Source organism: Oncorhynchus nerka, linkage group LG11, assembly GCF_034236695.1.
Source record: "Oncorhynchus nerka isolate Pitt River linkage group LG11, Oner_Uvic_2.0, whole genome shotgun sequence".
In the NCBI taxonomy this organism is placed as follows: domain Eukaryota; kingdom Metazoa; phylum Chordata; class Actinopteri; order Salmoniformes; family Salmonidae; genus Oncorhynchus; species Oncorhynchus nerka.
This window is the reverse complement of record NC_088406.1, coordinates 58,841,241-58,850,487: the sequence shown is the minus strand read 5'-3', so window position 1 is coordinate 58,850,487 and position 9,247 is coordinate 58,841,241.

The window sequence follows — 9,247 nt, the reverse complement described above, 5'->3', positions numbered from 1 at the left end:
CAGCTATCATAATACAAACTGCTACTACAATACAGTCATCATAATACAAACTGCTACTACAATACAGTCATCATAATGCAAACTGCTACTACAATACAGTCATCATAATACAAACTGCTACTACAATACAGTCATCATAATACAAACTGCTATTACAATACAGTCATCATAACACAAACTGCTACTGACCATTCCAAGATGGCATAGCAGTTCAGACGTCTTCTGTCCTCGTCTTGTCGTGTCGTGTATATATATATATTTACAACTTTTTTTTCACATACATTTTATTTTTATTTTCCATCAACTCATCTTCAATACACTCTCCTGCAACCTGCCTCACCAATTGATATGTATAAATACGTATTATTTACTTCAAATCTGCAATCAAATCTGCAATCCTCCAAGAAGCTAGCCAGAAGCTAGTTAGCTTCTTTACTGGCAACTCGTTCGTATTCAGCTAACCACGGTTTGTGGTCATTAGCTATCCTTTAACTCGAAAATCTATCGCCAGTTTTAATAGCGCGGCTCGGAACGGAACATACCGGACCGATTTTTTTTCTCTCCATGTCCCTGGATTTCAACTGCTCTCTGGACATTCACTCCCGGATCTCACAGCTAGCTGGCTGCTATCCGTGTGTCTATCTGCTTTCGTCGATTCCGAGCAAACATCAATTACTCCGGAGCTAGCGAGCTCCGTCAACCACTCCTGAGCTCCGTCAATCACTCCTGGGCTGCAGTCACCATCCGGACCCGTTTTATACGGAGCCCCTCCGGGCCCTCACAACTGGACTGCCGACGTTATCTACCCGAAGGAGATCCGGCTGGCTCCTCCGTCGCGACGTTACCTGAATGCCCATCTGCGGCCTGCTAACCGTTAGCTGTCTTACCGGATGCTCTCAGAATAGACAATCGGACAATTTATTTATTTTTATTATTAACATGTTTCTTCTTGGGCCTCTATAACTATATCTATTGTTTTTATTTTTTGTTGTTGTGTGATTTGGACTAATCCCCTCTACAACACGGAACTCCACTAATCTACTGACGGAACGCAAGAGGTGGCTAACAACAGACTCCATCCTATGCTAGCTTGCTACCGATGTCCTGGCTAGCTGTCTAAATCGCCGTGACCCCAAACCAACCTCTCCACTCCCTGGACCCTTTTGATCATCGACTAAGGATGCCTCTCCTTAATGTCAATATGTCTTGTCCATTGCTGTTCTGGTTAGTGTTTATTGGCTTATTTCACTGCAGAGCCTCTAGTCCTGCTCACTATACCTTATCCAACTTATTATTTCCACCACCCACACATGCAATGACATCTCCTGGTTTCAATGTTTCTAGAGACAATATCTCTCTCTTCATCACTCAATACCTAGGTTTACCTCCACTGTACTCACATCCTACCATACCTTTGTCTGTACATTATACCTTGATGCTATTTTATCGCCCCCAGAAACCTCCTTTTACTCTCTGTTCCAGACGTTCTAGACGACCAATTCTTATTGCTTTTCCGTACCCTTATTCTTCTCCTCCTATGTTCCTCTGGCAGAGGTGAATCCAGGCCCTGCAGTGCCTAGCTCCACTCCTATTCCCCAGGCGCTCTCTTTTGATGACTTCTGTAACCGTAATAGCCTTGGTTTCATGCATAACATTAGAAGCCTCCTCCCTAAGTTTGTTCTTTTCACTGCTTTAGCACACTCTGCCAACCCGGATGTTCTAGCTGTGTCTGAATCCTGGCTTAGGAAGACCACCAAAAATTCAGAAATTTTAATTCCAAACTACAACATTTTCAGACAAGATAGAACTGCTAAAGGGGCGGTGTTGCAATCTACTGCAAAGATAGCCTGCAGAGTTCTGTCCTACTATCCAGGTCTGTACCCAAACAATTTGAACTTCTACTTTTAAAAATCCACCTCTCTAAAAACAAGTCTCTCACCGTTGCCGCCTGCTATAGACCACCCTCTGCTCCCAGCTGTGCTCTGGACACCATATGTGAACTGATTGCCCCCATCTATCTTCAGAGCTCGTGCTGCTAGGCGACCTAAACTGGAACATGCTTAACACCCCAGCCATCCTACAATCTAAACTTGATGCCCTCAATCTCACACAAATTATCAATGAACCTACCAGGTCAAAGCCTTAAACACGGGCATAGATATCATCCTAACCAACTTCCCCTCTAAATACACCTCTGCTGTCTTCAACCAAGATCTCAGCGATCACTGCCTCATTGCCTGCATCCGTAATGGGTCAGCGGTCAAACGACCTCCACTCATCACTGTAAAACGCTCCCTGAAACACTTCAGCGAGCAGGCCTTTCTAATCGACCTGGCCGGGGTGTCCTGGAAGGATATTGATCTCATCCCGTCAGTAGAGGATGCCTGGATATTTTTTAAAAATGCCTTCCTAACAATCTTAAATAAACATGCCCCATTCAAGAAAATTAGAACCAGGAACAGATATAGCCCTTGGTTCTCCCCAGACCTGACTGCCCTTAACCAACACAAAAACATCCTAATAGCATCAACACGTGATATGCAGCTGTTCAGGGAAGCTAGAAACCGTTATACACAGGCAGTTAGAAAAGCCAAGGCTAGCTTTTCAAGCAGAAATTTGCTTCCTGCAACACTAACTCTAAAAAGTTCTGGGACACTGTAAAGTCCATGGAGAATAAGAACACCTCCTCCCAGCTGCCCACTGCACTGAAGATAGGAAACACTGTCACCACTGATAAATCCACCATAATTGAGAATTTCAATAAGCAACGGCTGGCCATGCTTTCCACCTGGCTACCCCGGTCAACAGCACTGCACCCCCACAGCAACTCGCCCAAGCCTTCCCCATTTCTCCTTCTCCCAAATCCATTCAGCTGAAGTTCTGAAAGACTGAAAAATCTACCCCTACAAATACAGACAATCTGGACCCTTTCTTTCTAAAATTATAATTGTTGCCACCCCAAAGCCTGTTCAACCTCTCTTTCTTGTCATCTGAGATTCCCAAAGATTGGAAACAGTCATCCCCCCTCTTCAAAGGGGGGGACACTCTTGACCCAAACTGCTACAGACCTATAATCCTACCATGCCTTTCTAAGGTCTTACAAGTCAACAAACAGATTCACCATTTAATATACCTTCTCTGCTATGCAATCTGGTTTCAGAGCTGGTCATGGGTGCACCTCAGCCACGCTCAAGGTCCTGATATCTTAACCGCCATCGATAAGAAACATTACTGTATTCATTGATCTGGCCAAGGCTTTCATCAACCACCACATCCTTATCGGCAAAGCCTTGGTTTCTCAAATGATTGCCTCGCCTGGTTCACCAACTACTTCTCTGATAGAGTTCAGTGTGTCAAATCGGATCACCTCTGGCAATGGGGTGCCACAGGGTTCAAACTCTCTTCTCTGTATACATCAATGATGTTGCTCTTGCTGCTGGTGAGTCTCTGATCCACCTCTACGAGAGAACACCAATACTTGCCCCTTCTTTGGACACTGTGTTAACAACCCTCCAGGCAAGCTTCAATGCCATACAACTCTCCTTCCGTGGCCTCCAATTGCTCTTAAATACAAGTAAAACTAAATGCAAACTACCTGCACCTACCCGCCTGTCCAACATCACTACTCTGGACGGCTCTGACTTAGAATACGTGGACAACTACAAATACTTAGGTGTCTGGTTAGACTGTAAACTCTCCTTCCAGACCCATATCAAACATCTCCAATCCAAAGTTAAATCTAGAATTGGCTTCCTATTTCGCAACAAAGCATCCTTCACTCATGCAAACATACCCTTGTAAAATTGACCATCCTACAATACAGTCATTTACAAAATAGCCATAATACCCTACTCAACTGCAGTGCTATCCGTTTTGTACAAAGCCCCATATACTACCCACCATTGCGACAGTCGCCAAACCCACTGGCTCCATGTCATCTACAAGACCCTGCTAGGTAAAGTCCCCCTTATCTCAGCTCGCTGGTCACCATAGCATCTCCCACCTGTAGCACACGCTCCAGCAGGTATATCTCTCTAGTCACCCCAAAACCAATTCTTTCTTTGGCCGCCTCTCCTTCCAGTTCTCTGCTGCCAATGACTGGAACGAACTACAAAAATCTCTTAAATTGGAAACACTTATCTCCCTCACTAGCTTTAAACACCAACTGTCAGAGCATCTCACAGATTACTGCACCTGTACATAGCCCACCTATAATTTAGCCCAAACAACTACCTCTTTCCTAACTGTATTTAATTTATTTATTTATTTTGCTCCTTTGCACCCCATTATTTTTATTTCTACTTTGCACATTCTTCCATTGCAATACTACCATTCCAGTGTTTTACTTGCAAACCATGGCCTTTTTGCCTTTACCTCCCTTCTCACCTAATTCGCTCACATTGTATATAGACTTGTTTTTTTTTACTGTATTATTGACTGTATGTTTGTTTTACTCCATGTGTAACTCTGTGTCGTTGTATGTGTCGAACTGCTTTGCTTTATCTTGGCCAGGTCGCAATTGTAAATGAGAACTTGTTCTCAACTTGCTTACCTGGTTAAATAAAGGTGAAATAAAATAAATAAAATACTACAATACAGTCATCATAATACAAACTGCTACTACAATACAGCTATCATAATACAAACTGCTACTACAATACAGTCATCATAATACAAACTGCTACTACAATACAGTCATCATAATGCAAACTGCTACTACAATACAGTCATCATAATACAAACTGCTACTACAATACAGTCATCATAATACAAACTGCTATTACAATACAGTCATCATAACACAAACTGCTACTACAATACAGTCATCATAATACAAACTGCTACTACAATACAGTCATCATAATGCAAACTGCTATTACAATACAGTCATCATAATGCAAACTGCTACTACAATACAGTCATCATAATGCAAACTGCTATTACAATACAGTCATCATAATGCAAACTGCTATTACAATACAGTCATCGTAATGCAAACTGCTATTACAATACAGTCATCATAATGCAAACTGCTATTACAATAGAGTCATCATAATACAAACTGCTATTACAATACAGTCATCATAACGCAAACCGCTACTACAATACAGTCATCATCATGCAAACTGAAATTACAATACAGTCATCATAATGCCAACTGCTACTACAATACAGTCATCCTAATGCTAACTGCTACTACAATACAGTTATCATAATGTCAACTGCTACTAAAATACAGTCATCGTAATGCCAACTGCTACTACAATACAGTCATCGTAATGCAAACTGCTACTACAATACAGTCATCATAATGCCAACTGCAACTACATCTGTCATTATAATTCCAATTGTCTTGACAGATGTAGTAGCAGTTTGCATTATGATGACTGTACTGACATCGGGAGGTTGCTTTCCAGCCGTGCTATGTCAGGAGTGTCACAGCATGAAACTAAGGGCCGGTTTCCCATACACTGATTAAGCCCAGTCTTGGACTAGAAACCTTGCTCAGTGGAGAATCCCCATTGAAAGTGCATTTAGTTTCTGGTGTCCTTTGACAGCTCTTTGGTCTTGGCCATAGTGGAGTTTGGAGTGTGACTGTTTGAGGTTGTGGACAGGTGTCTTTTATACTGATAACAAGTTCAAACAGGTGCCATTAATACAGGTAACGAGTGGAGGACAGAGGAGCCTCTTAAAGAAGAAGTTACAGGTCTGTGAGAGCCAGAAATCTTGCTTGTTTGTAGGTGACCAAATACTTATTTTCCACCATAATTTGCAAATAAATTCATTAAAAATCCTACAATGTGATTTTCTGGATTTTTTTCTTCTCATTTTGTCTGTCATAGTTGAAGTGTACCTATGATGAAAATTACAGGCCTCTCTCATCTTTTTAAGTGGGAGAACTTGCACAATTGGTGGCTGACTAAATACTTTTTGCCCCACTGTATCTGGGAAACCAGCCATAAATGTAATATAATAACAATGAAACTAAACTGTTATGTAGTAGGCTTATACATGTCATAGTGACACCATTTCACCTTTACTCAGTGCTCAGTTTTTTTAAATCTAGACTTAGCAAACATAACATGGCTAAATTCCCAATCTGGCCCTCCATCCATCACGGTCACCTAAGAATCTCCAGTTTACAATTGGCTCATTCATCCCCCTCCTCTCCCCTGTAACTATTCCCCAGGTCGTTGCTGTAAATGAGAACGTGTTCTCAGTCAACTTACCTGGTAAAATAATGGATAAATAAAACAAATCAAAGGTGACCAAAAACACCAGATACACATCAGCTGCTGGTTAGTCTTAATGACAAATATCAATCCATTTCTATGACACCCTCTGGGAGGCAGACGTACTGTGAGTGTGCTGTGTAATTGTTAAGTGAGCCCTTCGCTACATGGGCCTTGGACCCATGTGTTATAGCAGCACAAAATGTGAACACATACACACACACATTTCCCTGAAGTCAATCAAATCAAATGTATTTATAAAGCCCTTCTTACATCAGCTGATGTCACAAAGTCCTGTACAGAAACCCAGTCTAAAACCCCAAACAGCAAGCAATGCAGGTGTAGAAGCACCTGAAGTGTGTGTGTGCATGTGCTAAAACATATGCTCAGTCAACCGCCTGTACATAAGTGACATTGACAGCCACATCCTCTCAAGCACAAGCAGGCATCTCTCTCAGGGCCTATACCTTCAGGTTCCTCTCCATACTGCCCACCTCAGACTCATGATTACATTCATGCAAAATCCTATTTTGAGCCTACCGTTCACGTAAGTCCCCCATATAGACTTGGGGATATTTAGCCTAGCCATCATGCCAATGCGGTACTGGACTCTATGCTATTTCATTAATGCGCCTGGCTAGGCTAGCTGATGATCAAATAAAATAACATGTTATTGGTTACATACACATGGTTAGCAGATGTTAATGCGAGTGTAGTGAAATGCTTGATTTTCTAGTTCCGACAGTGCAGTAATATCTAACAAGTAATCTAACAGTTCCACAACAACTACCTAATACACACAAATGTAAAGGGATGGAATAGGAATATGTACATGTAAACATATGGATGAGTGACGGCCGAGCGGCATAGGCAAGATGCAATAGATGGTATAAAATAAGGTATATACATATGAGATGAGTAATGTGAGATTTGTAAACATTATTAAAGTGGCATTATTTAAAGTGACTAGTCATCCATTTATTAAAGCAACCAATGATTTGAGTCTGTATATAGGCAGCAGCCTCACTGAGTTAGTGATGGCTGTTTAACAGTCTGATGGGCTTGAGATAAAAGCAGTTTTTCAGTCTCTCGGTCCCTGCTTTGATGCATCTGTACTGACCTCGCCTTCTGGATGGTAGCGGGGTGAACAGGCAGTGGCTCGGCTGATTGTTGTCCTTGATGATCTTTTTGGCCTTCCTGTGACATCGGGTGCTGTAGGTGTCCTGGAGGGCAGGTAGTTTTCCCCTGGTGATGCGTTGTGTAGACCGCACCACCCTCTGGAGAGCCTTGCGGTTGATGGCGGTGCAGTTGCCGTACCAGGCTGTGATGTAAAGTGTTTTAGGTCACAACCAAATTTCTTCAGCCTCTTGAGGTTGAAGAGGCGTTGTTGCGCCTTCTTCACCACACTATCTGTGTGGGTGGACCATTTCAGTTTGACCGTGATGTGTAAGCCGAGGAACTTAAAACTTGCCCCCTTCTCCACTACTCTCCCGTCGATGTGGATAGGGGGGTGCTCCCCTACCTGAACTCCACGATCATCTCCTTTGTTTTGTTGACGTTGATTGAGAGGTTGTTTTCCTGACACCACACTCCGAGTGCCCTCACCTCCTCCCTGTAGGCTGTCTCGTCGTTGTTGTTAATCAAGCCCACTACTGTTGTGTCGTCTGCAAACTTGATGATTGAGGTGGAGGCGTGCATGGCCACGTAGTCATGGGTGAACAGGAAGTACAGGAGGGGGCTGAGCATGCACCCTTGTGGGCCCCAGTGTTGAGGATCAGTGAATTGGAGATGTTGTTTCCTACCTTGACCACCTGGGGGCGGCCCGTCCAGGACTCAATTGCACAGGGCGGGGTTGAAAGCTTAATGATGAGCTTGGAGGGTACTATGGTGTTGAATGCTGAGCTGAAGTCAATGAACAGCACTCTTACATAGGTATTCCTCTTGTCCAGATGGGATAGGGCAAATTAGCCATTCATGATGGCGATGACATTGTCTGTGGGCCTGTTGGGGCGGTATGCAAACTGAAGTGGGTCTAGGGTGGAAGGTAATCCTTGACTAGTCTCTCTCTTCCCTTCATGACTACATGACAGAAATGAGTGCTACAGGGGCGATAGTCATTTAGTTCAGTTATCTTTGCCTTCTTGGGTACAGGAACAATGGTGGCCATCTTGAAGCATGTGTTGACAGCAGACTGGGATTAGGGAGCAATTGAACATGTCTGTAAACACACCAGCTGGTCTGCACATGCTCTGAGGACGGTGGCTGTTGTGTAAATGGCTAATCCAATCGGTTTCTACAAGCTTCTTTTACTTCCCAAGGGTGGTGGGAGGAGTGGGGCACATAAACAACTTAAGAGCCCTTCCAGAATTCACCACTCGCTCAAGGGACTGCTACTACAATACAGCCACTTTGTCACCCTCACTATGGTGACAAGGTTTGTTTTATGCGGCCTAGATTTTATGGTTACTGTTGTTATGTGTGTTTAGGCCTGGGATGAGCTAGGATACACTTACATGTTTTATGTGTCACACTTAGAGGCACACATTACTTTATGCAGGTGTTTTACATGCCAAACATGTATACAAAATAGATCATTCTATATTACAGTAACAGTGATCCAGGCAAACATAAATAACATATACCATAGTCTATGTTTATGAATAATATATCCCGTGAGTGACCATTTACACTGTTAATGTCTGATGACCACAAATGGACTGTTAAAACTGATAGGCTTTGACGTTCTGAAATTGTGCAATCAGAAAAAATGACAAACTATAGAATCTGAGGAATGAAATCGTTGAAAACTGACCAGGAGCGAGGAAAGTTGAATTGTTGACAAATTTCAGAGCGACAACAATTTATTAAGCACTGACAAATCAGTTCCACAAGCACATGCTTTTATGTTGTTATGGCTTTGAGAAGACCCGACGTTAAACTTCACATCCATTCTGTTTTTTTGGATGTTGCAGGTAGGTGACTATAAAATACTTGGAAAAGCCTCAAATCAAAGG